Source organism: Carlito syrichta, unplaced genomic scaffold (assembly GCF_000164805.1).
Source record: "Carlito syrichta isolate Samal-C Ts95f unplaced genomic scaffold, Tarsius_syrichta-2.0.1 Scaffold308137, whole genome shotgun sequence".
Taxonomy (NCBI): Eukaryota; Metazoa; Chordata; class Mammalia; order Primates; family Tarsiidae; genus Carlito; species Carlito syrichta.
In genome coordinates this window covers 47,628-57,034 of record NW_007252233.1, presented here as the reverse complement: position 1 = coordinate 57,034, position 9,407 = coordinate 47,628, and the positions used below count along the sequence as shown (strand labels likewise).

Sequence of the window (9,407 nt, the reverse complement as noted above, 5' to 3'; positions counted from 1 at the left end):
GTATCAAAAAAGCCTTTGAATATGGAGAAGCTCTCAAGTTCAGGAAGGCATATATAAATTTTCCAAAATTCTGCTTTACTGAATTTTATAATCAGTAACATGTATTGCCAATTGCTTTCTTTCTTTTTGCCTCCAACTTTATTTAGGTATAATCAACAAATTAAAAATGTATATATTTACTTTGTGTACATTGTGAAGTGATGAAATCAAGCTAATTTACACATCTATCACCTTACACACATTTTTATGTTGAATACATTTAAGATCTTTTTAAGGAATTTCAAGTATGCATTACTATTAATCATATTCACTATGGTGTACAGTGGATGTCCAAAAAGCAAAGTTGCAAAACTACTTTGTTAATTTCTGTGAAAAAACACTGTTAAATACTTAGGTATAATTAATAAGTAGAGTTTGTCTATCACTTGTTCTTTTTTTTTTCCAGGTTCATAATTTATTGTACAAGTTGAATCATCATGTGATGAGTTGACATTAGTTTCTCCAAGCATGGGAACTTAACAATTCAGTATCCATTATGTGGCTTTCACAGCCGGAGTTTTTTAGATTTTAACTTGAAGTATAAGACCATCAAAGCAATGCCTCCATATGTGGGCAATACACAATTCATTCTACCCGTAAGGGTGTACGAGTTGAAATATTTTTTAATACCAGTGAACTGTAATTGGGCATCAGCTTCAGGACGTGCCATGATTTCAAACTGGCTACAGCCATGGCCACCGTCACTGGTCACGGTCGACGTAGCCCCACTCGCCCGGCGGGAAGACACACTCTCCCCGCTATCACTTGTTCTTTAAAGTAAAAATGATATTTCATGAAATAAAGGCTAGTTCAGCTTGCAACTAAAAAAAATTGCACAAAGGTATTTTCTCAAGTCAACCATTATGTTTTGGTATGTGGTGGAATTGCTTTATGTATATTTTCCATTTCATTACACAGAATATTAGAAGGATATACATTGAAGGCCTAGATTTTTAAAATAATTCATCAAGAATTCTCTTATGTAAAACTGAAATTTTGTTCCCTATGAGTGCATATTGGTAAATAAATAATAAATAAAGTGTCTACTAGTAGTTTGATGCCACTGCCTTGATTTGAGCTGTCACCAGCACTTTTTATGCACTATGACTTTGAAATGTCTATGTGGATGTCAATACAGTGAAAAGTAAAATAATATCTTAGTATATTTTGAAAATAATTTTGAGCTTAAAGACCTTAAACGATGTTGGAGACCACAGAGGTCTGTGAACCATGTTTTGAGAAACACTGTCATGGAGTATATGAGGACTCTTTGAAAGGAAATGAAATAATAAAAGCACTATGCGTAAAGTTATAAAAATATTGGACTATAGTTATGTAATCATTTTGTATTAATTTTGTCACATTTTGGGGATATGAGGTATTTCTTCTCTGGATTAATCAACTATTTGATTAAATTAACTTATGCTTTTTGTGCAGATATGCACTGATATGTGAAAAAAATATCTGTCAATACCATATCTCTCCCTTCTCTCCTGCTTCCTTCAAAAAAACTAATACTAGGCCAGGGTGCAGTGGCTCGTGCCTATAATCCCAGCACCTTGGGAGGGTGAAGTGGGAGAATTGCTAGAGCTCAGGAGTTGAGACCAGCCTGGGCAACATAGACCTCATCTCTACAAAAATACAAAAATTAACCAGGCTTGATGACATTGCCTGTAATCCAGCTATTTAGGAGGGGTTGAGATGGGAAGATCCTGAGTCCAGGAGGTCAAGGTTGCATTGAGCTGGAATTGCACCACTACATTCCAGTCCAGGCAACAGAGTTAGGGTCTGCCTCAAAAAAATAAAAATAAAAATAAAAATAAACAAACCAAACCAAACCAACCAAACAAAACACAACAACAGCAACAACAAAAACCAAAAAACCCACAAAACAACAGCAACAAAAACAAAACAAACAAAAGCTAATACTCTTTCCAAAATAGTTCTCTTCTATGTATTTTATAAACTAAACACAAAAATCTTCTAGATATAGTGAAATAGACATACTAAAATTATAACAGTTCAACAGTCAATGACTACAGATAAAGTAACTAGATTTAACTGTACTTTCAAAAACTCAACAAAATAAAGGACAAGTCAACAATTTTACATCCAGCTAAGTTGTTTTTCAATTATCAAGCCAATAATTTTAAGCATAAAGAAACTCAGGTAATATTTTGCAAAGATTAGCTCTCTGAGAAATATATGAGATGTATTACATCAAACCAGAGACAAGAGAAACTTCAGAAAAAGGACCTATGATAAGTGTCTAATATATTGTAGAACTAAGGTTGAGGACATAGAAAGATAGGATAGAATTGTCATATGTTCTGACAAAGTATAAATCATAAAACTAAAAATAAAAGGATGAAGAAGGGAGAAAGGGGAAAGTAGAATGAGATTATTGATTTTTGTATAGATAATAGGTAACAAAGTATACCATTTAAAACTAACAACTTGGCTAGGCACAGTGGCTCACACCCATAATCCTATTGCTTTGGGAGGACGAGGCAGGAAGACTGCTTGAGCCCAGGAGTTTAAGACCAGCCTAGGCAACATAGCGAGATCTTGCCTCTATAAAAAATAAGAAAATTAGCTAAGTGTGGTGCAGCTGTAGTTCCAGGTACTCAGGAGACTAAGGAGAAAAGATCACCTAAGCCCAGAAGGTCAAGGCTGTGGTCAGCTATGATGGTGCCACTGCATTCCAGCCTGGACAAGAGAGTGAGACCCCAACTCAAAAAATAAAACTAACAAACCAGATAGCACATGGTTAAGTAAGAAGAGCAAGGATTAAGGGTGTTATAAAATCTATAAATAAAAAGAAAATCATTAGAACAAAAATACAAAACCTTCTTAATTCCAAAAGAAACTGAACCCCCCCCAAGAGACTAAATAGAGAAATACAATAAATATGACATAATATGTTCAAAAATTATAAAACAAAATACAAAGTTGAGATCAAACATATATTTTATATCAATAAACATGAATAAGCTTAGCTAGCTTATTAAAATAAGTTTTCAGATTGGCTCATAAAGCAATAAAGCAAAACCTAGCTTTGTACTATATACAAGAAGCAAAACCAAAATCAAGTTTTGTTCCAAGAAGTCAAAAATACAGAGATTGGCAAGTGTGGGGAAAGCAGAATGAAATAATAAAAGCACAATATATAAAGTAAAAATGTTGGACTGTAGTTATGTAATCATTTTGAATTAATTTTGTCACATTTGGGGGATATAGTATATTTCTTGTCTGTATTAGCCAACTGTTTAATTAAATTAATTTATAGTTTTTGTCAAGTTATGCCCTGACATGTGGAAAATATATCTGTCAATACCATTTCTCTCCCTTCTCTTTTCCTTCAATCAAAAAACGAATACTACGCCAGGTGCAGTGGCTCATGCCTGTAATCCCCCAACACTCTGGGAGGGTGAAGTGGAAGAATTGCTTGAGCCCAGGAGTTCGAGATTGGCCTGGGCAGCATGAGGAGACCTCGTCTCTATAAAAATAAGCCAGGCTTGGTGGTGATGTCTGTAGTTCCAGCTACTAGGGAGGCTGAGGTGGGAGGTATACAGAATCAATGAGTGTTAAAGCTATCTGTTATCAGATAAAATAGAATTCAAGTCAATGTGCTGTAAATAAGATAAAGAAAGACAATGTATGCAGCTAAAAATCTATAAACTATAATAAAGACAATTATGAATATCAATATATCTATCACTTTATTTTAAGCTAAAACTACATAGCAAGATGTGATGATTTAGGAGATGTGAAGAGGAATAAAGATAATAGTTTGAAAAGGTCTTAATGCCATATAAGCAGTATATATAGAATATAGAATAATTCTTTTTTTTTTTTTTTGAGTCGGAATCTCACTCTGTTGCTCAGACTGGAGTGCAGTGGCCGCTCCCAGCCACAGCAATCTCGACCTGCTGGGCTCCAGTGATCCTTCTGCCTCAGCCTTCTAAGTAGCTGGAACTACAGGCGCGCGCTACCATGCCCGGCTAATTTATTTATTTTTATTTATTGTAGAGATGAGGTCTCGCCAAATTGCCCAGATGGTCTCGAACCCGTGGGCTCAGGCAATTCACTCACCTCGGCCTCCCAAAGCGCAGGATTACAGGCTGAGCCACCGAGCCCGGCTAGAATAATTCTTTATCTCAGTCATCTGTGGAACATTCCCAAAAATAGACCACATATTGAGTTACAAAGATGACATCAATGAGTTCTAGAAAATGAAACTAAACTTTTAGTGTCATGAATACATCCTAATAATAATACTAATTGGCTCATATTCTTAACCATATTAAATAAATATTAACAAGCCTATTAAGAGCAATCTTTTTTTAAGAACTTTAACAGAAAAAGGGTGTCTGAAATAGAAAGAAGAAAATGAAACAGATGTTAGGATCTCCCTTCTTCAATATCTAGAGAAATTATTTTTTAAAAAGGTAAAATTTAGGAAAGTGTTAACCAATAGTATCCAAACAAGGAAGAGACTACAGTCTCATACCAGAAAACAGAAAAAAGCGATGTCTAGGAATGAAAAGGCAACTTCTAGTAAGGCACAACTTCGCAGCATTCTTAATCACAACATCTAACACAAAATCTTACCAGGAAAAGAGGAATAAGTTGACAAAACTCAGATAATTATCACTTAATACCCCATAATAGAGAAGTTGGTGGACAATATGAATATCCAGTCCTAGGAAAAAGTTAAACTAAACCTTTCAGAATGGCAGTTATGGCTGATCATTACAACTATCCAAGAGTCTTAGTAGAATCAGGAAAAATAGCCAGGGCTCCTATTATTGGGAACCAGGATAAAGTAGGAGAAATATTCAAAGTTTAGAGTATCTTTTCATAGATATAAGACACTTCTTAGCTTGAGGGAGTGAATACAGGCAAAAGCCAAAAGGTAAAAGAGGGAGCAAAACCTAGTCAACCAGGGTGGCAAAACTGTCTATAAGGTAACTTTTTTTAGTTTCTTCAAATTCATGGAAAAGTAGATAAAACTGCTTCTCCATCCCTCAGCCCATGTCTGGGATGGAGGGAAAATTCTAACACAGATGGGTAAGAGTCAAGGAAAATTCAATCCCAGTATTTGGAGCCAACAGAAGTTGTGGGCAGAATTGATCACACTAATGAGCATGATGAAATAGCAGAGCACATTTTATGTGGGATAAATTTACTTTCATAGGTCATATTTTTCTTTCATAGGTCTAAAACCCCAACACAGCATATATGTGAAATTTGTTGTTGTTGTTCCCCACATTCTTACTAGGGATAAAAGTAAAACTTCAAACTTGCTAATAAAAGTTCTCAAGTCATCACATTGCCTGTTTCTTTCTTGGAAGTTTAACTTCACATTCTTCACAGTGTGATACTTGTGAAGCTTTCAAAAATGTTTATCTCTGTTCAAAGATTCTTCCAGTTTCTTCTTTGCTACTAAAGAAAAAAAAGGACATGCTTACTGAAATTGTCTCAAAGGCATTAATTCTGGGCCATTGCAAACTTTTATGTCTGCCATTTATAAGCTCAGAATGTCTTTTGAAGCAGATTAATGGATGAAGTAAAAAAAACCTCTGTGTCCACTGTCTCCACAGGGTGGGCTCCACATCTTTCTGCGTCTTTGAACAAAAACATAACAAAATAAATAAAACAAAACAAAACAAAAGTGATGCACATAGAGGATATGTGATGATGTTTTGTGATTTGGTTTGGAATAAAGAGTAAATGTCTGTAGAAAATGCTTTGATCAGTCTCTAGTTCTCCTTGAGTCCTGAAACTTTTGGAGTTTTTAGCTATATTAAAAGAGTAAAAATTGTGGAAGGATCGCCTGAGCCCAGCAAGTCAACCCTGCGGTGGCTGTGAGCGTGTCACTGCACTCCAGCCTGGGCAATGGAGTGAGACTTCGACTCAAAAAAAAAAAAAAGAGTAAAAATCAATCCTACATTAGAGGAGATATTTGTCCTATAATATGGCACAAATCTACAGATTAATAATCGAAAGGAGAAGCAGAAGAGATGGAGGGATGTAAAAGGCATAGTCAAAAAATGAAATGACAAAATCATAGATGAGGTGAAAATGGGGAATGCAGGAATGCAAAAGTCACCCAGAGTCTGGACAGAGGAACCACTCAAGTCCACGTGGAACTCAAGGGATCCCTGTTCTTTGTTCTAGTACTAGCTGACACTACTTCGCCAAAGAAGGACCCCAAGAACTGATTCTGCAGCCACAGACTTTCACACTGCAGCATCCTTAGCCCCGCACTGCATTCTCCCACTAGAGGCATCTCTCTTATTTCAGAGGCAGCCCTCTTACTGCACCATCCCCAAACTTAGCCACAGCTTGACACCAGAAGGCCACCAGTTTGTGGAGGCAGTGGATAGAATTTTCACAGCTCCTGCCATCACTACCTCTGTCCCTCCCTTAGTAGGTGGTCTGTCCCTTTTCTCTAGCCGCAATGAGACTCAACAAGATCCAAGATAAAGTGGATACTCAAATCAAATAGGCTGTGAAAACAGTCCAAGAATTGAAAGCTGACACGGTTATCTTAAGAAAGAACCAAACTGAACTTCCGGAAATGAAGAATTTGCTTCAGGAATTCCAAAACACAGTTACAAGCCTTAATAGCAGACTTGACCAGACAAAATAAATAATAATTTCAGAGGTTGGAGACTGAGCAATCAAAGTTAGCAGAGCAATCAAATTGAACAGACAAAAATAAAGAACAAAGAATAAAAATGAAGCCTTTGATAGGTATGAAATTGTGCAAAGAGACCAAATCTACATATTATTGGCATTCTTGAGAGAGAAAGGGATAATGAGAACAATCTGCAACAAGCTTTTCAAGACATTATCCAAGAAAACTTCCCCTATCTTGCTAGTGCAGCTGCCATGCAGATATAAAAAATTCAGAGAACTCTTGTGTGAAGTACTATTCAAGACAACCATCTCCAAGGCACAAAGTCATCAGACTAGCCAACTTCAACATGAAATAAAAAAATCTTAAAAGCAGCTAGAGAGAAGGAACAGACCACTTACTAAGGAGACTCATCAGAAGAACAGCAGACCTATCACCAGAAACATTATAAGCCAGAATAGACTGGGGACTCATTTTTAGCAGTCTTAAGGAAAAACAATGCCAGTCAAACTAAGTTACATAAACTAAGTAGAAATAAAGTCCTTCCCAGAAAAGCAAACACTAAGGGAATTTGTCACTTCCAGACAAGCCCTGCGCAAGATGCTTGAGAGTGTTCTAAACATGGAAATGTAATAACAATACCACCTATACAAAAGAGGTAAGCCATAGCTTATAGACCATACAAATCAATTACAAAGCTGAGAACACAAAGCAACTTCACAACAATATGAAAGGAACAAACCTTCACATATCGATAACTAGCTTGAACATTACTAGCTTAAATGCACCACTTAAAAAGCAAAGTGGCAAATTGGATGAAAAAACACAACCCATCCTTCTACTATGTTCTCTCTTAGGTTAAGTATCAATCATTTTATAAATCACAAAGAAACCTAATCTCACACCTAGGTGAACTGGAAAAACAAGAACAAACCAAACCTGAAGCTAGCAGAAGAAAATTAATAACCAAAGTCAGTTCAGAACAAATAAAATTGAGACCAAAAAACTATACAATGTATTACTTAGTCAGAACTCTTTTCTTTGAGAAGATAAACAAGATTGACAGACCAAGAAATGGCAAAGACATAAAGAAAGAAAACTATAGGCCAATATTCCTGATGAAAGTATATGAAAAAATTCTCAACAAAATACTAGCAAACTACATCCAACAGCACATCACAAGCATCGTTTATCACGAACAGGTAGGCTTTATTCCCAGAATGCAAGGCTAGTTAAACATATGCAAATCAATAAATGTAATAGACCATGTAAGCAGAAATAAAACCAAGAACCATATGATTATGTCATTTGATATAGAAAACGCATTTGATCCAATCTAACATCCCTTCACAATAAAAACCTTCAACAAATCAGGCACTGAAGGGTCATTACTCAAAACAATTAGTGCCGTCAATGACAGACTCACAGTCAACATCATATCTAATGGGTAGAATCTGGAAGCATTTCTCCTGAGAACTGGAACAAGGCAAGGATATCCACTCTCCTCATTCCTTTTTAACATAATTTTGTAAGTTCTAGCCAAAGATATCCAGCAAGAGAAAGAAATAAGAGGTATCCAAATAGGAAAAGAGGAAGTTATGTTAGCTTTCTTTGCAGATGACATGATTCTATATCTAGAAAACCTAAACAATTTCATCAAAAAACTCCTAGCAGTGATAAATGACTTTATTAAGTCTTGGGATACAAAATCAATGCTCAAAATTCAGTTGAATTTCTATAAATTCCAACAACAAACAGGCTGAGAACCAAATAAAAAATACAATTCCATTCAAGATAGTCATAAAATATAAAATACTTTGGGATACGTCTAACCAAAGATCTCTGCAACAGAAACTGCAAAACCCTGCTGAGATAAAACAGAGACACAAACAAATGGAAACACATTTCATGCTCATGGTTTGCAAGAATCAATGTAGCTAAAATGTACTTTGTGCCTAAATCAATCTACAGATTCAATGCAACTCCCATCAAACTACCAGCATCATTTTTTCCCCACAGATCTGGAAAAGACAATACTTAAAATTCATATGGAAGCAGAAAAAGAGCCCAAATGGCCAAGGCAACACTAAGCAAAAAGAACAAACTGCAGGCATCGTTTTGCCAGACTTCAAACTTTACTGCAAGTCTACAGTAACCAAAACAGCATGATAGCTACAAAAATAGATACATAGACCAATAGGACAGAATAAAGAACCAGAAATAAAACTACGGACATACAACTAATTATCTTCAACACAGTTGACAAAACAAACACTGGGAAAACCACATCCTATTCAATAAATTGTGCTAGGAAAACTGACTAACCATATGCGGAAGAATGAAGTTGGACTCCTATCTATCACAATATCCAACAATTAACTCAAAATGGGTCAAACTTAAACAATAAGACTCCAACTATAAAAATCCTAGAAGAAAACTTAGGAAACCCTCTCCTGGACATCAGTCTAAGCAATGAATTCACGACCAATTCCTCAAAAGCAAATGTAGCAAGAACTAAAATTGACAAGGGGGAATTTGTCAAGTTAAAAAGTATCTGCACAGTTAAAGAAACCATCAACAAAATAAAGTGTCAACCCACAGAATGGAAGAAAATATTTTCAAACTATGCATCTGACAAAGAATGAATATCCAGAATTTATAAGAAACTCAAATGAATTAATAGCAACAAACAAACCAAAAAACCCATTAAAAAATGGGCAAA

The 9,407-nt window shown here is 35.6% G+C and overlaps 1 pseudogene; it reads right to left on the bottom strand.

Annotated features, from left to right (window-relative positions):
* Positions 1-448: 448 nt before the first annotated feature.
* On the bottom strand, positions 449-709 carry LOC110596283 (annotated as a pseudogene).
* Between the last annotated feature and the right edge of the window lie 8,698 nt (positions 710-9,407).